At 38.2% G+C, this 22,965-nt stretch overlaps 1 protein-coding gene across 8 annotated transcripts in view; it reads left to right on the top strand.

Moving 5' to 3' along the window:
- Nucleotides 1–22,965, top strand: part of LOC308686187 (uncharacterized protein) — a 74,537-nt gene that overhangs the window by 5,462 nt on the left and 46,110 nt on the right. The gene's annotated exons all lie outside the window — the stretch shown is intronic.

The following is a 22,965-nucleotide window of genomic DNA, read 5'->3' as shown; positions in this document are numbered from 1 at the left end:
ACGTTACCCCAATCCGATCGCGACTCTCCCGGTGCCTAGTAAAAGTAAAAGGTAGTTAGTAAAAGAAGGGAACATCAGGGGGCTTGCCGGAGATCTCCAAGGAAAAGGTTGGTATGCAAACTTAATCAGTTCATAACATTAAGTTAGTCACTAATGTGACCCATGACGTGTGAGCAGTAACGTTAGCCTGGCGCGCTACAAATATAAGCGGGAGAATGTTATCATTGCAAAGTGGTCAGGCTAATGTCTTGTGTTTATTCCACAATACTTATGGATAAGCTGTTGGATTTATAGAATATTTTCAAATTTCACTTACGCTGCTGTGCATGCACATAACTGTTCCTCAATTTGTGTGTTTCCCATTTGAATGATCAGCGTACGAGGCGGCTACTGCTTGCGCTGGGACCTACAGTATAGGCTTAAGCTTCAATTTTGATGAAATTATTCTCTAATCTTTGCATATTATGTCGTGGATATAGCCCTCGAATCTGCATACTGCAGTCTTGCTCTCTCATATTTTCACCTGTTCGCCAAAAATGACTAATTAGCGAAAGCGGTCATATAGGGATTGTCAAAGTTTTTTTTTTTTTTTTTTTTTTTTTTTTTGTCAATCTACTGAATTTTCCGTCAACGATACCAGGGACACCGAAGCACCGGGGAACATGAAATTTGGTGGGCATGTAGCCCCACTAGACTTTTACGGAAAAATTTCGTTTGGTCCCCGGGGGACACCCCCCCCCCCGCACTGGGCCCCCCCAAACCCCAAAAATTCAGTTTTTCCTAAATAACTACTTGAACCGTGGAACCGAGGATGAAGAAATTTTTATGGTATGTTGGTCTTAAGGGCCCACATCAACCTAGCCCATAATCACTCATTTGTGATTTGCGCCCCTCCCATAAAAAATGAAAATGCAATATTATTCTGCTTTAATCGCCCCTATCTTCAGTGGAGATGTTCAGAACTGCACCATATTTCATGTGTATGATTAACTTGACATCCTCTGGGGGTATCCTCTGCTAAGTTTCGTAGAATTTCATCCATGGGGGGGTATAAAATCAATTCATTTATGTGCACATTTAGTGACTGTACACTCATCGGCCTGTAGATGGTGCTGTTGAGTGAAGGGTTGCTGGTTTAGGATGATACTGTCACACACACGCACATGCAGGAATACAAACAAACGCAAGCATGCACACACACTGACATCCACACGCACAGACACACACCCATACACACACATACAAATCCACATGCACAGACACACACACACACACACAAACACACATGCGCACACACAAACACACACACATACACACCCACACAGACAGACATGCACATACTACTACTTTTTTTAGGTATATACATAAACACGCAATACAGCCAAATTGCTCCACGTCATTTATTTTTGTGGAAAGCCAGTGCAGGCCTGAGCGGCGGTCATATTTTGTACCGCCATGCGGTACATCTAGCTATCTCCTTAGGAATGTCTGAAACCGGTGCATACATACTGTAATAGACGTGCCAGGCGCAAAAGCTTGGCAGGCGTAGCAACAGTAACTAAGGAGGGCGGGGCTTAGCGAAGGGTCAATTGTACCCCAAATATGTCTGTCTGGTTTAATGTTTTTGAATGAAGTCTCTTATAGATTATGTTCAACAAGGCTGCATTTGATCAAAATATTTGTAATATAACAATTTAAAATATATTCTAATATATTTTAAAATGTAATTTTTTCCTGCGATGGTAAAGCTGAATTTTCAGCATCATTACTCCAGTGTTCAGTGTCACATGATCCTTCAGAAATCATTCTAATGCTCCTCAAGAAACACTTCTGATTATTCTAAATGTTGATAACAGTTGTGCTGCTTAATATATTTTGTGGAAACCACTATATTTTTTTCAGGATTCTTTGAGGAATAGAAAGTTATTTGAATATAGAAATCTTTTGTAACGTTAATGTCTTTAGTGACACTGTTGACCAAATTTCAATATGATAGTTCTAATAGTTCAAAGTTCATTATTCTAGGAACCTCAAAAGATACCTCACAAAACACTCATATTAACACATAACACTCAAACACTAATATTGTTTATATAGCCTATAAAATAGTTTTTTATGCTATCAGCACAATATGTTGATGTTGTACATTTTAGTGTCTATACAAAATGTGCACTATACATTCAAGCAACATCACACTGGGTTTACTGTCTATAGAGTTTTGCTATATGAATTTTACCGTTCTTTTCACTGCTTAAAATGTTGATGTTGTATTATGACCATTTAAAGGTGGTATCAGCGATTTCAGGCCCAAACATAAATGATCACATTCATCTAATATTTCGCTAGCTGCACGCCCCATAAGCATGCTGTCAAAAAACTGCGTCCCTAGGCTCTGAGATCTGCACACAAAAACAGTTGTTTTCACCCGTTTTAGCCAAACACTCAAAACCCAAACAAATAGTGTTCCAACCAATCACCGACAGGGGCGGTTGTTGTGAGGTTTTCGCGTGCAGCCGTCATAGGCAGCCGTGCACGAGCGCAAAACCTCACAACACCCGCCCCTGTCGATGATTGGTTGGAACACTATTTATTTTGGTTTTGAGTGATGTTGATACCAACTGTTTTTGTGTGCTGATCTCAGAGCCTAGGCTACCTAGAGAGACGCGGTTTTTTGACAGCATGCTTATGGGGCGTGCAGCTAGCGAAATATTAGATGAATGTGATCATTTATGTTTGGGCCTGAAATCGCTGATACCACCTTTAAGAGGAAAACTACAATGAAAACAGGCAGCTGCCGGGTAGTATTTGCAGCAACATGTCCCGTTACTTGCTACAGTAGTTATTGCACCTGAGGATCTGAGAGCCCTTGTCAGGTCTGATGCAGATGGTGTGAAGACCATGGCCATACTTCTCCAGCCATTAAGCGAATGATTAGTGGTCGACCGATATTGATTTTTTTAAATTGCCGATATCTTAGAGAGCAGGGTGGCCGATGTCTGATATAAAGCTGATACATATAACATTATTTAATTTAAAGATAGTAAAGACAAAATTTTTTATTTTTTTATTTTACATTATATTTACAAATTTAGAAATAAATAATTTGAAAACTAATATGAAAAAACTTGTTAAAAAAATATATATTGTGAAATAAACAGATTTATACTTTAGATTGCAACTACTTAAAGGGATAGTTCACCCAAAAATGAAAATTCTGTCAGTAATTACTCACCCTCATGTTGTTCCAACCCCGTAAGACTTTCGTTCTTCTTCGGAACACAAATGAAGATATTTTTGATGAAATCTGAGAGCTGGCTCACTCCTTCATAATTTCATTCTGCCAGTCCAGAAAAGTAAGTAAAGACATCATTAAAATAGTCCAAGTGACTACAGTGGTTCAACCTTAAGTTTATCAAGCGACGAGAATACTTTTTGTGCATAAAAATACCCCAAAATAACAACTTCATTTACTTTCGTGTGGGCCTCTGTTCATGAGAGCGCCACCACGATGCATGCGCGAGAACTGAGAAGATGACGCCATGCGCTCACGTCAGAGTTTGCAAGGTTAAATGTTTATTATCGGTCGACCACTTGAGGTAACTGATGATGTAAAAGCATTGTACCCCTTGTACTGTTTGTGTATTGGGTGAATCTGAATTCTTTAGCTTGCATTCACCAAACACTGCTATTGCTTAGCACAAAGATAACTTTCATAATGTTACTCATAACATTTGAATTAAACAGATAAGACAAAGCTATTGCTGTCATTTTTTTGTAAATTTGGAGTGCTGTTAGTACAGAGAACAACGACAAAAATCGGTGTTGCCTACACCGTGTTATCCTCTTTTTAAAATTTGCACTTCAATGGGGCAAGTTTTAAACCTGCTTTTATAGCCTCTTAACATCCTTGATGTGTCATTACAAGTGCCCAGAAAATGTGAGTGATTCCGTAATTCTGAATGTTATTTCAGCCAGCGCACATACCTGTATTTACTTCCCGTTTTCGGTTGAAGTCCACAATAATCGATTATCGAGTTCACGCGCATAGGTTTAGTTACCTATGATCACGCGCGTGAACTCGACAATTGACTACTGTGGACTTCGACCGAAAACGGGAAGTAAATACAGGTATGTGCGCTGGCTGAATAAACATAATTTTTATTCATATCTTTCACATCTACTGCAGTCAGATTCACCCGTGATCACTCTGAAGGAATCACTCACATGACCTGTGCACTTGTAATGACACATCAAGGATGTTAAGAGGCTAAAAGCAGGTTTAAAACTTGCCCCATTGAAGTCAACAGGATGCAAATTTTAAAAATAGGATAACTCGGTGTAGGCAACACCGATTTTTGTCGTTGTTCTCTGTACTGACAGCACTCCAAATTTACAAAAAAATGAGCTCAATGTTAAAGGGGTGGTTTACTGCCTTTTTTCTTTGCTTGATTGTGTTTATGGGCTGCAATATAACATGTCTTCGTGTTTCGTTTGTTAAAAAAACGCCTTATTTTTCATAAATTTCACCTTTATTGTAAGCCGCTTCCTCCTCTGTCATTTGAACGACCGGTTGACTTCCTGAGTCTATGAAACCACTCCCTCAGAAACAGGCAATAGGCTTAGATTGGTTAGTTCGGCCGGTGTGTTGTAATTGGCTAAACTGCGTCCGGAATCTTCACGCCCATTACCTTTACGGGCGACAGCTGCATGTGCTCCGAACCATAGACATCATATAGCTATGCTCCGAACCCGGTCAAATGTAGTGGTGTCAATATTGCCTCAGTTTGAGCCAGAATCAGACCCAGAGAGCGGTGATGAAGAGAGTCAAGCAGAACCTCCGCAAACACGGCTCTTACTAAACGTTTCTGAATGGTAATTTTTTTTAATTATTATTATTTTCTCAAAGAATTTCCACACGCTGTTACTTGAAAATGCTACTGCTGTTTGTTAGCTTTTGAGATACGCTTTCCCCCTGATTAAACATTTAATATAACTGAATACATGACTGAGCAATACCGTTTTTTAAAGAAATTGTTTTATTGATAGAATGAACAACCGTTTAACTATTCACAAAACTTACCGGTAGTTTACTCAGTTTGTCGTTTTCTTTAGGTGTACATATGATAACAGCAGCTGAAGTTTGCTGTTGCGATAATTTTTTGAAGTTTGTACACGTTTCTTCTACACACAAAATAACATCGAACTAACTAGCTACTATAACCAAACAGCTTTGGCATTGGTTTGCATTCTTGATCAAATAAAAAAATTACGTCATAAAGTATACATGGAAAATACGTTTACAAAATTTGTACATATACAAATTCGGGTCCAAAATGTTTATACGCATCTAAAGCCAGCGCTGGCATTTTTTTACATCCTTGATCAAACTAAAACATTCCGTCTTAAATTATACAGGCAAATACATTTAAAATGATTAAATCTTACTTGCAGGTTGTGGCCTCTGGTTTTAAAGCTGTAACTGCTTCATGTTGTAGTAATAGTTTCTTGTTTAATCCGACATTGAACTCGTGTAGATTCTGGAAGCTGTCTTCCGTAAAATGCGCAGCACAGACAGCTAAACTACGATTGTAATTGTCAGGAACATAATCAAACTTAAATTTTAACCATTGTTGACGAACTACAGCGTCTGTAGGAAGCCTGAACACAGAAGACCTGACAGGTACAGCTCTCCACTATAACTCCTCTTCGACAGCAGAACATGTTCCGGAGGGAGGGTTGATGTAAATGGTTGGGTTAGTTACGTATAAAACCCGGGAAGTATCTCGTTGTAGTCCCATTCGAGTCGTTTTTGTAGGCATTAAACTTCCTGATTTTTAAAAGACAATATCTCTGCTTACGTTGAACTTTCAGCGCAGCAACTTTGCAGATACTGTTCATGCACCAACAGCAACATTACACAGTATTTAAAATGAAAAAAGTGAAATAGCAATCAACCACCCCTTTAAAATTGACCGGAGTTCTCTTTTAAGGTTACATTTATAGTACTAGACTATTCTGGCATTATCCAAAATCCTCATCTTCCTGTATTCAGGCAAGCAGGCAGATAGTGCTCTGTCAGATTGTTTATCACTATCTGCTTTCTCTCAGTTTGTGCTCAAGTGTAGGGTCTGTTTCATTTTGGCCTCATTAAACAGCTGCAGTCTTGTCCAAACATACACCAAACACTCTTCTGCTCAATTCATGTTGTTCCTTTAATCCAGCTCTTACTGTATATGGTGCTCTGGTTTCCAGCGCTTTGATCTCACATCATCCCTTCAGCAGTTTTACAGTTTAAGATTCCAGCTCTGACTTGGCAGTCTGAACACTTTAGTCTGAGATTGAGTTCTCTATTTATTCAGTATCTCTGTTTCTATAGACACATGTTTGTTCTCAGTGTTTGGGTTTAGAGCATACTTAAAGACTGTTAAGAAGATTCAGGAGTACAAGAAGGTGCATAATTTAGTTTTTGTTTTACCATGAGCTAAATACTTGCATAATTAATTTGCCTGCCCTAAATATTTTCTACAAAACCTTGCATAGAAAAAGACTCTCTCATTATGATAATCTGTCCAGGTTTACTGTTGACTCCTGTATTAGAAACACAGCGTTTTAGGATATATTCCTGAAGACAGTAGTGTAATATAATATATCAGAAAGTATATATATTGGCTGATATTTGACTTTTTTTTTTTTTTTAAATATCGCCCAATAAGTTTTTTGTTTGTTTGTTTGGCCGATAAGTGTCAAAAGTGGGACTTTTTTTGACAGCGCCGAGAGCGGCGGTGCCCATTCCTGTTCCCGTTGTCTAACTTCATTAGTTTTCTGTCTTTGTTTAAGAGTTCTAATGTGTTATTAGACAGAGATATTAAAGATCATTTCAATTATTAGTAACAGAAAAGCTACAGCTAATACTTTATAGTATACCATCAATGTTCACCAAATACACATTTAGATCTTTAAACAAGCCTTTGAATATCTAATAAATATTTAATTATTAAATATTTTCTTTATTAGAATTCTCTGATTCTTCCACCTTTACAAATAGCCACGTCATTTTCAGCTCTTACTGGCATATAAAGAAAAGTGAACAGAATCACACATTTAAGAGTGGATCATGAAGTAAGATTGTAAAGATAGGCTAAATGTCTATGACACAACTGAAGACACATACATGTGTTGTTCTTTTAGGATAAGATTATCATCATTTGTGGGGTTTGGTATCTTAGTGAGAAGTTACATTGAAAACACTTTCTCAGTAAATTTGAAATAAAACAATAATAATAAAACAACTTATACCCACTACAGCATCGGCCTTACATTCTTCACCATTTTACTGAGGAAAAAAGAGTATTTTATGGCTGATATTAATCCATACAGCATGCAGAGATGCAAACTTTCAAAGTCCACCAGAAATAGTGTAGTGGGAACCTTTTGCGTATTATTTACAATGCATTGTGATTTGAGAGGCACTAATCCTAATTCTGCATACAATTGCAAATTAAGATGCAGCCTTTGTATTATTTGGCTCTGAATCACAGTAAGTTGGCATCATTGGTGGAAAGCTTTTTTTGGGAGAAAGCTTTCACACTAACTGAACGAACCAAACTGTCTTCAGATTGACTACAAACCACATCAAAAGCTCTAGTGTAAAGCACCTAGACGGAAGAAAAAGAAGGAAAAAGTGTGTACGGTGAGAAGAGGACTGTCAGCCTGCATTAGGTTACCCTTTCCACTCCTGGCCGTTAGGGGACAAACCAATGAGATTTTTCAGAGCGCCGCTAAATAGTTCCTGACTGATGCTGGCTGAGAGGCCATGTTTGTGAAATCTGCAAGTGACTCAGAGACTGTGGGGAAAACCGCCAGAGACTCCTAGGGACGTTTGCGATTGGATCAACAACTTGTCAGTCAAACCCTTGCGTTTGTTAATGGGATGTCCTTGAATAGACTGCCAAGGAGTCTGTTGCTGTATATTTGCTGAGTGTGAGCTCACTTGGGCTAGTGGTGCTGCCAGATTTTGTATTAATCGTGAATGTGAGTTAAGTACAAAGAATAGAGGTGGGTGACAAATATTTATGAATCTGTGCCCTCTAATCTCACAACTGGAGATTTTTTCAAGGATCCAGCTTCTTTCACCCATCTTAAATCTTTAAAGTTCCACTTTACATGTGAAATCAGCTGAACAGCTTATGTAATGAGTTCTTTGGACAAACCAAGCCTTTTTTTCTTTTTTTGTCAGATGCTATAGCACTTTACTTTTTTTTATTTTTTAAAGTTTAACTTTTAGTTGCTTTTTAGATGATTACACAGGTTATCTAAATCTAAAAATAGAGAAAGTTAGCATGTATATTTAAATCCTCAATTGATTTAGCAATACCAATAAAATGTACCAAATTGCTAACATCGACTGATAGGCTAACTGATTTACCGTTATATATTGTGTGTCCCTACTAATACCATATCTTTAGTTCCAGATACTTCAAATGACTTTATGCACTTCTAGCACTCTTTATTTAGTCTTTTGTTCCAGCCTGGGATTTTGGTCTGTTTACTTTATAAAAAAAAAAGTAATTTGATAACATTCTGGCTAGGTCAAATCAAGAGTGGGCTGTGATGGATTGGGGCCTCATATCATTTCATTCCAGCTCCCTTAAGCTTAAAATTTCAGTGTGCCTCCTCCCAGTGTGCCCACTCCCCCCACCTCTCTGTAGTAGTTCTGCCTTACTGGAAGTGAGATTATTGATAGGTCTCATGTGTGCATTGATGTGGCTTGGGCTTTAATCAGCCTTATCGATCCAACCACACAGGCAAACATTTGAGAGTGCATGCTTTAAAGTGGAATTTCAGAAAAGGCCACAGAGATGTTATGAAATTATTTAATTATGTAACAGGTTTTGGATTGTCTACCTAAATGCACAGAAGAGCTCATAAAGCTACTCAAGAATGGCTGATTAAAAAGTTTGTGCATTTTATGCACAAAATTCCAAGCTGTTGGTGGAAACGCAATGTTCTTCCGACTTAAAGGCAGGGTAGGTTATTTGTTCCAGAATTATTTTTTGTTATGCTGGTTGAAAGTCTCTTCACATTTTGATAGCAACCACTAATTTAAGTGGTCTAAATGTATTTATATGTCTGTGGAAGGTGTAGGACCATAGAATGTTCATCCAATTATCGCATTCTGTCCGAGGGCAACGATACGATGTCCTACCTGCCTGTTAACATATGTATTTCCATACATCCATGCACCCTGCTTGTTCAGACATCATACATCATTAGCTCATTTCATGCTATGCAGAGTTGTAGACAGACGTCAGTCACTGAGCAGCGCAACCAAAACAGCAGCCACCTTTTACAGTTGCTCCTGAACCAAAACAACTAGCTTATTCTGCGTCCACGCCATAACTACTGTAATTTGTATGAGATGAAAAAACTGTAACATTATACTCAGAGCAGTTCGTGACTTGAACTTACGCGTTTCAATAGCAACATGATCAATGCCAAAATGAATCCGCAGCAGTCAAGTGATACAGGTCAGTGCTCTCATTATTATTGTAATGTTATGTGCTTTGAGACATGAGGTAGTTTAACACTGTCTCTCGTGATGCTTTGCTCCCTGCCGTACGCGTTCATGTGTTTTGCAGGAGGCGTGGCTTTGGGGAGCACTCTAAAGGGAGGGTGGGATCTAATGCTTTCAAATCTATCTTGCTATTGCTAGCCCCTCTGAAAGATTGCCTACCTTACCTTTAAGGTTATGTTTGTAAGCCTAGTGTCTTGGTAAAACATCTCATAAACCCTCAATAAACTGGGCTTAAAGGCCCGTACACACCGGGACGAATATCGGCGTGCGTTATTCGCCAGCGTTTTTCAACGCGTTTTTTGTGTTCACACCCAAGCGATTTTCGCTGACGATGAGCCGAGTGAACATGCAAATTCATTCCCTGACATTAGATGGCGCTTAATACCACTCCATAACAGTTCTCTTTTATCAAGATTTTTGTAGTCGCTGTCGCGTTTGTCATAGTTCTTTATGTTCCGACACCAGCGAGACCAGCAGCTCTACATTCATCTTGCCTTGCATCTTCCTCTTCTTATTTCTTCCCGGCAGTGTTTAGACGCTACTCGGCATTTATCTTCTTCGCCGGTACATAAGTGTGCTCAGCAAGACCGTTTTGTGTTTGAGCGCCCCCAAGTTGTGTTTTACTGTAACTTCAGAAGCTCCAGACACGTGAGCAAAAGCGCCAATCTCATTGGTCGGATAGTTTTTGACGCGACGCATCAAACCAAAAAAACGAGCCCGAGGCATTTTTTTAAAAATGATGCTTTTACGCGTGGCGTTTTTCGCGTCGGTGTGCACACTCACATTGGCGCCCTTTGTTTAGTCACGAGGCGTTAAACGTCGGCGAATATCGCACGCGAAATTCGTCCCGGTGTGAGCAGACCTTTAGGGGTGTAGCAATATATCGTGTCACACAATATATCCCAATACAAAAATGCAACAATATGTATTGTATCATGGATAGTGACAAAATGTAGTTAACCCAAAATGAAAATGACTGTGTGCGAAAAAAAAAAGCATCCTCTGAATTGAGATGCAGCAGTAGTCGTGTCTGTAGGGATGACGTCAATACACACAAACCATTTATGTTTCTTTTTGGAAATGTATGATTTTAATAAGTAACTAGATAAGAAAGTTTGGGTTGGGGCGTGAGTGTGTGCAGTTTACATTGCAGAACAAAACGTCAAAGTATTGTCAAGTTATGTTTACCACAGGCTGTATTTTACTGGCTTAATCTAAGCCCTGTCTGTGAAACTGGGCCCGAAACTGGGCACTCTCAAAAAGTTTAACATCAGCCAAAAAGACCCTCCTTTTAAACCAGTCAAAGAATTAAGTTTTGAAACAGGGCACTGTCACCTATCTCCTGTAGTTACGGACCAAGTCGGATTGCCGTGATTTGTGTGCGCCGTGCTGTGACGCTGTGCTGGTTCAGGTTTCTTCCTCCACAGGCTCTGGCTCTCGGCTTATTGGCTGACCTTGATAAGCCAATGCAGAAGTGGCTGGTGCAGCAGAAACATACCCTCTCCTTCCCGCGCCTGGCATTGGCATTCATTCAGAACCAGGCCTGATGCTGTAAACAGCTAAAATAAACAAAGGGAGGATGCTAAATTAATCGCAGTGAAACGCACACACGAACGTCATTGCTCAGCGTTAAGTTTCAAACAAAGGAAGCTCCTGAAGAACAAAAATTTAATTACATAAATTTAAATAGCTTGGCCTTGCATAATGGAAAAAGGAAGCTGTTTGATGTGGCTGAAAAATGGACTAGATTTTAAACAAATGTGTTAGCCAAAATATAAGAGTGAAAAACTGTGCTTCTACTTCTGTCTCTTTTTATAAAGTTTATAAAGTTGTCACAGATAGTACTGATAACTTTAAATGATATGAGTGTACAGTAGATACTTTAGAATTTGCTCTCAAATGTTCTCTTGAAGTAGGGGAGATCAAGGAGTGTTGTGTCTGTGATTCTAGTTTTGCACCATGTTTCTCGACGTAATGTTCTCATATATCTGCTACAAGGTAATATAATTTAGAAACCAACTCTTATCCTTCAACTCTGTAAATGAATATCAAGTACAAAGTGTGCTGTTTTAAAAACCTCCCCCAACACCAGGGTGGGTGGTAAAAAAAAAAAAAGAAAAGAAAGAATTTATTGTGGTAATTATTAAAAGTAATTTATCATGATCAAAAATTTAACTATAAAGGTAACTTTTTACCTTAAAATGGATTTTTCTCCAGTAAATCCTTTATATTTTACACTAAGATTTAAAGGGTTAGTTCACCCAAAAATGAAAATTTTGTCAGTAATTACTCACCCTCATGTTGTTCCAACCCCGTAAGACTTTCGTTCATCTTCGGAACACAAATTAAGATATTTTTGATGAAATCTGAGTGCTGGATCACTCCTCCTGCAGGCTTATGGACACTATAACTTGCCTAAGTTGACTCCAGTGGCTCAATCTTAAGTTTATAAAGCGACGAGAATACTTTATGTGCGCAAAAACAAACAAAAATAACGACTTTATTCCACTTTTCATTTCCTTCTCTCTGGACCTAGAGTTTTTTTACGTAGTGTTTAAGCGTAGCGCGTCTGTGTTTCACGTCACCACGTATCACACATGACCAGAGTCGCCCAATAGTGAGCCTACGTGGTGACGTGAAACACAGACGCGCTACGCTTAAACACTACGTAAAAAGACTCGAGGCCCAGAGAGAAGGAAATGAAAAGTGGAATAAAGTCGTTGTTTTTGTTTGTTTTTGCGCACAAAAAGTATTCTCGTCGCTTTAGAAACTTAAGATTGAGCCACTGTAGTCACTTGGACTATATTAACAATGTCTTTAATACATTTTCTGGGCCAGCAAGTTATAGTGTCCAAAAGCCTGTGGAGGAGTGATCCAGCTCTCAGATTTCATCAAAAATATCTTAATTTGTGTTTCGAAGATGAACGAAAGTCTTACGGGGTTTGGAACAACATGAGGGTGAGTAATTACTGACAGAATTTTCATTTTTGGGTGAACTAACCCTTTAAGGTCATGTGTGATTTCATCCCTGCAACCAATTTCAGTTTGGTTAGCATTAAAATTCATGTTACAACATTGATCTCACCCACTAGTTAAAGGGATAGTTCACCCAAAAAGGAAAATTCTGATGAAGATATTTAAAGAAATTTCTCACAAAATGAAAGTCAATGTTTACCAAAATTGTTTGTTTACCGATTATTCTTCAAAATATCTCGTGTAGAAAGTAAGTCATACAAGTTTGGAACGACATTATGACAGAATTTTCAGGGTGTAGGAGAGATTTGTATGCTCATATACCGTCTCCTTTTTTTGCCTTCAGCTAGTGTCCTGATGCCATGGCAACAACATGACCCTTTAAAGTCTCTTTGTCAGTAGCACATTAGTAGAACCATTTTTCCATTTTGTTCTCAGACCATTATTTATCCATTGATTGAAATTGACTAAGTGCACATGCTTGAATTCTAATGGACTCGCATACAAGCATATCTACACACACACTAGGCATTTGCAATTGACATAATCACATTGTCTTATATCTCTGTCAATCTCTATCTATGTCTCTCCGCCTCTCTTTTGCGTTTTGTAAAAGAAACTGAGCTTTCCAGAGAGAATTTCATCTGGAAGAGCTGAAAATCCATTCTCCTCATCACCATGGAAACACTGTCAGATTCTGACGACCCCCTTGTTAAGGCGAAGGCGCTATTCCAGCCCGTATAATCTTAAGAATGTCTTGGTGCACACCTTACTTCTTGCTTTTGTCTTTTTTTTGTATAACTGTATATGTGACCCTTGGATGACAAAACCAGTCCCATGTCGCACGGGTATATTTGTGGCAATAGCCAACAATACGTTGTATGGGTCAACATTATCGATTTTTCTTTTATGCCAAAAATCATTAGGATATTAAGTAAAGATCATGTTCCATGAAGATATTTTGTAAATTTCCTACCGTAAATATATGAAACATGTATTTTTCTGAGTGAATGCAGCACAATAGCGAACATATATGGACAACTTTAAAGGATATTTTTCCCAACGTTTCGATTTTTTTGCACCCTCAGATTCCAGATTTTCAATAGTTCTATCTCTGCCAAATACTGTCCTATCCTAACAAACCATATACATCAATGGAAAGCTTATTTATTCAGCTTTCAGATGATGTATAAATCTCAATTTAAAAAATATACCCATGTGACTGGTTTTGTGGTCCAGGGTCACATATTACTTTTTCACAATTACTATTTATTATTTTAAGTAAAAAAATGTGTGTGGACACCATGAAATCAAAATTGAAAATTGATAATTCAAAAAGATTGTGGTATTTATTATAAATGATTTATTCGTGCACATCTGTTCTGATTAATCTTTAATCACAACAGGGTCCACTCCCTATAACAGCAACTTCTCTCCTCTGATTCATGTTCAAGTTTATTTATAAAAAACAACCAACATTGAACCAAAGTGCCGTAGAATTAGGAAAATACAGTAAAAGAAAAAGGAAGAAAAAAAAAAACAGTATGAGAGAAAGAGAAGAACTTAAAGTTATACAAATGATGACGAGGACGAGCCTCACGTGACATCACAGCAATAGCAAACCACAACAATCCAATCAATTACAGACAGACAAAATCCGCCCTACATTTTTCTTGTTCGAGAAGCCTTTTCAGTCGGATATGTCACAGTAGGGAAGAAAAGACACAGCTTTTATGCTACCTTTAATTAAGTAATGTATTGTAATAACTTAATATAAAATTGAAAAAAAGGAAATATTTATATAAAGTATATAATTTAATCACAAAATGTATTCATTTTATTATAATTTTTGTAATGTAATTTATGTTCACTTTGCATGCATCTCTGTGATCCAGTTACTAGTGGCTGATTAATGTAGTGGTTTCTGGTGTGGGATAGAGCTCAGCTTAGTACAGAAAGTTCAGGTGATCATATGTTTGAGTTTCCCCAGAACTGTCAGACTCCGGGAGCCGTCAGCACTTTTCTCAGTGTGGGGCACTAATGACTGAAGAGAAGAGGTGACAGGAGAGTTGATGAAAGAGTGTGTGAGTGAGAGAGTGGGACTGCTGCGGCCTCATGCCTCACTGCCCTTCTGTTTCTCCCCGCTATGAGATGCCACAGCACCCTTCCTGTCTGGCCCTCCCCCCTCACCTGCTTCATCTGTCCTCTGCCTTTTCCCTGCCCTCTGGACAACTGTCATAAATCACTTCTCCAGTCCTGCCTCCTGACTCAACTTGTACTGAGCTCTTAGCCAAAGACCTCGACCCCTGTTTATTTCTTTTAGCCCTCGGTGACTGCAAGTCCCTCCTGCATACATGAGGCTATGTATGTTTGAAATGTACTGAAGTGTCCTAAGGGCCCCAATATTTGCAAGAAAGAGATTGCAGGTAAATAACAAATGATATTTCAAGTTATACTAATTAGAATCTGATGTTCATGTTCTGATGTATTTAACTGCTGTGAGTTATTATATTTTTTTAATTTGGCCAAGTATCATGTAGTGTGTATTATTATATAAACAGATGACAGAAAGCAATATAAGCATATTATATAAACAATGTTTCAAAGCTTTTTTACTTGTAGAAAAATATTAAGTTGCACAACTGTTTTTAGCATTGATAATAAGAAAGCAGAAAATCAGCCCAGCAGGCACCGGACGTCAATGTGACGTCAACATCCAACGTCTGTCAGACGTTGGATTTTGGTTGGAAATGAAAATCGGGTTGACGTCAGAAAGGGTGGACGTTTTTATCTTCTGGCAACACAACACTAAAACCTTCCTGGTGTTGATGCTAAAGGGCAGTAAGGATGTGAACATGTAGAAAAATCATTAAAATTTACTTGGGTCTGTTGTATGTACAAAAAAAAAAGAGAGAATAACGAAAAAAACAAAAAAAAACAACAACAACTGACTGAGCAATATATCACTATTAGATGATACCAAAAGCAACATTTGGGATCACACACTTAATTAAGTGATATCACTAGTCAGTAATAATAATTGTACAAAGAGTTGGCAACATCAGCACATATTTGAAAACAGGGCTTCAACGTCTAATGATGTTAGAATTTGACGTTGTGTGGACGTAACCATTAGGATGTCAAGGAAACGTTGGGTTTTAATCACCTAACCTCACGTCAGTATGACGTTGGCTTGAGTTGTTGGCTCAACGTTGGATTTTGGTTACTTTACAACACAACCTAAAAACACAAAATATCAACGTCTAATGATGTTAGAATTTGATGTTGTTTGGATGGCACCATTATGACGTCAACAAGACGTTGGATTTTGGTAAATTTACAACACAACCTAAAAACAAAAAAAAGAATAATATATTAATAATATAGAGAATTTTGGTCACCCGATGCCGCGACCAAAATGTAACCAAATATCAACGTCTTATGACGTTGTGTGCCTGCTAGGAGCATATTACAATGATTTCTGAAGGATCGTGACACCGAAGACTGGACTAATGATGCTGAAAATTACAGGAATAAATTACATTTTAAAATATTATTAAGTTTTAATTTACATATTAAAACTTATTTTAAATTGTATTCAAATTCCACAATATATATATATATATATATATATATATATATATATATATATATATATATATATATATATATATATATAAAAATCAGCCTTGGTTTGCATAAGAGACTTTGAAAAACATCAAATTATCAACGTTATTTATCTATTTTAAACACATTTTTGATAAGTGTAAAAAAAAAACAGTTCTGGGTTGTTGTTTATTATTTATTTTTTGTTTGTGTGGAAAAGTTGAAGTGGAACAACAGCTTTTTGGCATATTTGTTTCTTTGTTCTTTTGTTTGTGTCTAAAAATAGTAATACCCAAAGTTGAGGTATGTTTTTCATCATTTTCCTCTTTGAAATGAACAGGCAACAATGTGAACTGGGATTTGTTTTCTTTGTGCTAAACCACACCCTCAGTATGTGATGCATTGCCAACTACATGTATGCCTAGGGCAGAAAGCACTGTGAGTAGCTATTTAACAGTGATCTAATATATATTTGCAATAATCAGTCTAAGTCTGTCTTGGATCTGTCCATTTCCTGCTCTAACAGTAAATATTATCAACCAGCATGGGTCCGATGGACCCCTCAGTCAGCTTTTAGAGATACTAGTAGGACTATGACTGCACAAGGGGGTCTCGACCTCATCGAACCCCTCCATAATGCCAACACTTCCCAAGGCCTCTGGAGATATTGGCTCATGCGTGGGAAAGCCTCAGAGTTTAAGTGAGGTGAAAGGAGGAAGAAGAACAGAAAGTGGGTTATTCCATTGAAAGCTTGTTTACATGCATATTAGATCACTTTGTGCATATTTCATATCACAAGTGTGCCAGCTGCCAAAATGGCTGGCATGTAAGAAAGCTTTATTTGTGGATAGATTTTTTCTGTGTATGCGTGTATCGTGTTCATGCATATTAGTATTAAATGTCATGCCCTGAGGGAGCGGGTGATTGCCGGGCGTCATGTCGTCATGACGATTATGAGGGGGTTGTTGTGTGAGGGTTGTGGTTCTTTGCTGCTGTAACAGGTCTGACAACAAGCTGCTGGTGGACGGCACCGTCCGTCTCTAATGCCTGACTTGAATGAATCTGCCTAATAAGGGCATCTGTCTGTTTATTTGTTTGTTTGATTTTCTCTCCCTGTGTAGCTGCATTCATCTCCTCATTAGTCTCGGTGTCCACTCGTAACATGGGCCGTCTCTGTTAGATTTCCCTCCGTGATTTAATGGAAGGGGCTGTAGTCCAAGGCTTCCGAGTTAATCTCGCTGCGGTGGGTCATGTGATTAATTGTGTCCGCCGGACAGTTGAGGGTGTAACTTATGGCCGGGGATAATCAACACGTTTCCCCCCTTGGGAAATCTCCATCTTAAACCCATCCGGTGATGCTTAAAGCAGGGACAAACTACGACAAGTAGTTTTTAAATGCCAGCTTTAATCAATGCGAGTCCTCTGCTCAGCTTGCCAGTCGTCATCTCCTCAGTTAAGCACCTCACTGTCATCTGTGACTGAAAGGTGTGAGGTTTTAATAGGAAAACCTGCTGTGGCTGTCTGGTGTTGTATTTTAGAAACCTCCTCTCCTGACCTTGGGCTACTTCTGCTGCCCAGACCCCTACTTGCTGGTGAGAGACCATTGCAGCACACATTAAAACACATTTGAGAGAGGAAACACACAAAAATGTAGTGTCCTAGATGAGAAAGTGTCACTTCGATTGTATGACCTTTTTTAGATGACATTATAAAGTATTAAGTAGTTCTTTAGCGAGTCCTGCACACTTTTAGTAAAGATGATAATTGGCTGGGACACAAGTGTCAGCTCTGTGCTCAAATTTATTAAACATATATTAATTATGTATTGCAAAAAGGACAGTGCAACATGAATTATGCAGTGTTTATCATTGTAATTAGAACGGATTAGACCGACTGAACTGAGGATGATGAGCATAACATGCTTTTCCAAGACTTAGTTTCTAAATTTAGTAAATGAAACGTGTCCCACGATGGTTTTTGAACATTTATCTGAATTTATTTGCACTTTCTGTGTGCATGTAGATGTGTGAATATGAGTAGAGTATGTGTTTAAATGCATAGTGTTTTACTCATCTGCATAGCTCATGAATAGATTAGACCAGTCATTATCCAGTTCTCCATTTTTAAAGCCTTGATCTGAAGTGTATCGAGGACCTGCCGAGAAACAGAGTATTGACAGAATAAAAGAGACAGAAAAGTCTATTTTCTTTCTTTTAGTAGAGACCTCAGGACATGCAAGTTGCTGACACGTCACTTTCTAACTGACCTTCATGCTCTCTGATCAGGATGAACTTGCCTGTTGGTCATGTGATTCCTACATGCCTTTAATGCATTTGCTTTTGTTCTGTTTCTGCTGTCATATGTCATCAAAGACCTTAAATTCAGTTTCTGTGCAGTTAAGATCCCCTGACTCCTCACTGATCTTTTTCATATTTTTTTGTAAAAGATATTCATACACCTCTCTGTATTATTATTATTATTATTATTAGTATTATGTTGGCTTGACAACCAGTCTACAAGTACAACCCTATATGAGAGTTTAGCTCACAATAGCAACCATAAAGGAACGCCATAATAAATTGGAGTTGGCCTCTATTGACTTTGGACAGTGTACTGATATAACATAGAAAATACAGAGCAACTACCTATGACACCTAACAACCACACAAACACCCTAGCAACTGCTTAGCAACACCATTGCAACCACCCAGAACACCCTAGCAACCACCCAAAACACCCTAACAACCACCCAAAACATCTAGCAGCCACCTAACAATGCCATAGCAACCACTCAGAACATCCTAGCAACCACCTAGCAATGTACTAGCAACACCCTAGCAACCACTAAGAACACGCTAACAGCTCAATTAATTAATGCTAGCAACGTGCTAAAACATGTTAGCAATCTGAAATTCATGCTAACAACATGCTAATTCATAGTAGTGTTAAAACATTTAAATTCATGCTAGCAATATGTTAAACCATGCTAACAGCATGCTAATTCAGGTTAAAACATGTTTGCAACATGTTAATTTGTGTTAGAAACATACTAAAACATGATAGCATTGTGATAAAACATGCTAATTCATGCTAGCAACATGTTAAAACACGTTGGCAACGCGTGATTTTTTTTCCCAAACCACTTCAGCGGAAATCCCGCCCTGCAGCCTATTTAATTGGTTCAGGTTACAGTGACGGGTAGGTTTAGGGATCAGTGTTTGGTGTAGGCAATCTGTGACGGGTAGGTTTAGGGATCAGTGATTGGTGTAGGGCAATCAGGGCGGGATTTCCGCTGAAGTGGTTTGGGAAAAAAAATCACGCGTTGGCAACATGATAATTAATGCTAGCATGTTGTTAAAACATGCTAGTGCATTTTAGCCATGTGCTAAAACAGTGGTTTGTCCATGAAGCCCCCCCCTTCTTACATATGAGAAAACCTGATTTCTGTTCTGGTCTGTGTTTAGTTTATCTATTAGTTAGTTCAGTTCTATCTTCCTCCGACCCTGCCTGTTTGTTTCTATAGTGTTTGATTGATTGTTAGTTCAGTTCAGATGTGTCTTGTTAATTTGCTCTTCAGTTCTGTCTATTTAAAAGTTCTGTGTTCTGTCTTGTTCTTTGTCAGTTCTTAACGTTGCATATTGTTGGTTGTTCTGTTCCCGATCTTGTTCCTTTTCTTGTTCCTGTTCCTGATCCTGAGAATCCGTTTGGTAAAGATTTGAGTTTGTTTTTGTTTAATAAAAGACTGCTGCACCCTCTATTGTAACACTAATTCGTGCTAGCACTGTATAGAAACATTCTACAAACATGTTAACAAAATGTAAAATAGTGCTAGAAACATGCCAAGACATGCTAATAAATCATGTTAGGAAGCTTATAAAACTTTCAAACTTTCAGACAAGGCCCTTATTTTGTCGTTCTTAATTTAAAAATAAATATAATTATAGAGCTATCCATTTCCAGGTTGCTATGGCAGGATGGCAGGTTGTTTACGCATTTAACTCTAAAACTGTAGAAAATATATTGTTCCCTCAACATAGGATCTCAACAGAAGGATGTTGTTTACCTAGACAAAATGAGCTTGTCTCCACGACTTATCACGTTCCCACGAGTTAATGTGACATTCCCACAAATGAATATGTCGTGGCCACGACAAATATAAGTGAACCGAACATGTTCCCTCCCGGTCACAGTAGCAACTAACTGAAATCTGAGCTCACTGTGTAGCCTGCTCCCTGAATCGTCTCGCTTATTCATTTGTGGATGTTAACTGAATCTGTAAGTCAGCTACACTGTTTACTTCTGAATTTTAAATTTCATTCTGGTGCGCTTAACGTTACCGCTACTGTGTAATGGTAGCCTATGCTATTCAGCAACTAAACATATCCTAGTCAATGCTTTCACAGTCTCTTTCACGGCCATCATTTGTAGTAGCCTATTCACAAACTGTTTGCTCAAGCATAGCCTGGTCTCAATGCTAAGTTATTACTGTGTCATATACGCGCTGAAGTTAGCCTGTAACTATGTGATGTTGAATATGCTATGTTAAATAGTCTATTCAACAGGATAGCTCATGTAGGCTATGCAGGCTTAAACGAGGTTAACTCTCCTCTTACCAATCGTGACGGCAAATCCCCATATCCTTACTGTACACCATACCACTTCATGAACTGTATACTACTGTCTACACTGCACTATATGTCATAATAATAATAATAATAATAACTTTTATTTTATAAAGCACCTTTAAAAGCAGTTTCTCAAAGCGGCGCACACATAATAAACAATTGTTAAAAGCATAAGTCTGAGCTTCCCTAAGTTCAAGAGGTAGAGAATTCTAAAGGACAGGTGCATAGAAAGAGAAAGCCCTCTCACCCATAGACTTTAAGCATGTTTTAGGAACAACAAGCATGCTCGATTGTGAGGAGCACAACCTGCGATTAGGAGTGTAGGGGTACAACAGTTCTGCTAGATAATTTGGAGCCAGGCCGTGCAAAGATTTGTATGTGAGCATCAGAATCTTGAAATCGACTCGGAACCTGACTGGGAGCCAATGCAAAGATCCCAAAACCGGAGTGATATGGTTGCATATTCTGGACCCAGTTAAGATCCTGGCGGCAGAATTTTTTACATGTTGAAGCTTGTGTAGTGTAGATTTAGAAACTCGGGCGTTACAATAGTTTTTTTCATTTTTCATTTTACTCTGGATATTCAAGACAGAGCCATCATGTCATATACTGTTTATACTGCACTACTTGTCTATACTGTTCACATTGCACTTTTCTGCTTTTTTGCACTTCTGGTTAGACGTCAACAGCCATTCATTGTCTCTATAATTGTAATCTGCACAATGACAACAAAGTTGAAACTAATGTAAATCTAATCTAATCCTACTACCTGTACACAGATACCCAAATACATGTCACCCTAATATCACCATTATAAATTGTTTTGCAACCATGTAGTTCAATTTTCCATATTTATTGTGTGTCATTATGTCAGTATCAATATTTGCTTTCTACCATGCACAGATAAAAATGTCTCTGAACTTTTGCTGTGTAATTGTAACAATGAGCACTCAAACACACCAAACCAACAATTGCTAAAAACACACACAAAAACCGATTTTTCACGGGCACTGCACTAGTAAAATAAATGTAAGTTTTACATGGATAAAACAGACATGCATATTTATATTATTAAACATTATTTTGTTAATATAGTCCTGTTTTTTTCCTTTAAAATATATATCTGATGTACTTAACACATCTTTTAGTATGACTCATATACAATATAGATGCTATATTTAGTATGACCTGATATGATTCACTAGTGAGGCTCAATTCAATAGTGTAGATTAGGGCTGAACGATATGGACAAAATTTCATATCTCGATTTTCATGCCAGATATCTCGATATCGATACAATACGATATGACTACGTAAGTACTAAAAAAACAATACATTTAGAGTTTGTAAAATACACACTGATGTCTATGGAAGAGGTAATAATAATCCTTTCCATTATAATTCGACACGTTTTATTCATATCAGATACACATTGTGTAAGTAACTTCAATGTTTACTCTATTCTATTCCCAGTTCACCAGCCACTTACTTTTCAGTATTTCGGGAGAAGTGGATGAATTCACGTGTTGTAAACATAGAGGTTGTAAATCCAACAGATCCGATTCTCTGACCTGCGTCTGCGGCACAAACTAACACGGCGGCGCCCATCGCGCATACAGCTCAACTAACGCGATCGTTATAAAGGTGTTTAAACAACAATATACTTCCACTTGCATGTATTTGACAATCGGAATATCAGATATTTCATGCCATAGCTAACACATTTGTGAATATTCTGAATAAAAAAGGAAAAATGACATAAAAGCAGATCATCATTCATTCAGCGCTGTTGCTGCTGCGGTGTGTCACGTGACAAGCAATGACGCGTCACCATGGAAACGCCGCCCCCCCTCTCACAATATAGTTCCCACGTCCCTGGTAGTGTGCGCGCGCTGGCTTTAGCGGTGCATTCAAGGACACTCGTAAAACTGATGTTTGTTGTGACTGCCAGAGTTGTATGCAGGGCGAGCGCGGAGAGGGAAAATCTATATCGTCTATATCGTTGCTTTTTTCGATATTAATATCTTGAAAGTTCATATCTCGATATAGATACGATAACGATATATCGTTCAGCCCTAGTGTAGATGTATGTAATTGCTGGGGAGAATGTGCTCATATTATTTTCAGGTCTGTTAGGGAGGAAAAGTGTTGAGAGTCGAGACTGATATTAATGTGCTTTCTTTTACA

Source organism: Scardinius erythrophthalmus, assembly GCF_964197995.2.
Source record: "Scardinius erythrophthalmus genome assembly, chromosome: 2".
In the NCBI taxonomy this organism is placed as follows: Eukaryota; Metazoa; Chordata; class Actinopteri; order Cypriniformes; family Leuciscidae; genus Scardinius; species Scardinius erythrophthalmus.
This window is presented reverse-complemented; position numbering and strand designations above follow the sequence as displayed.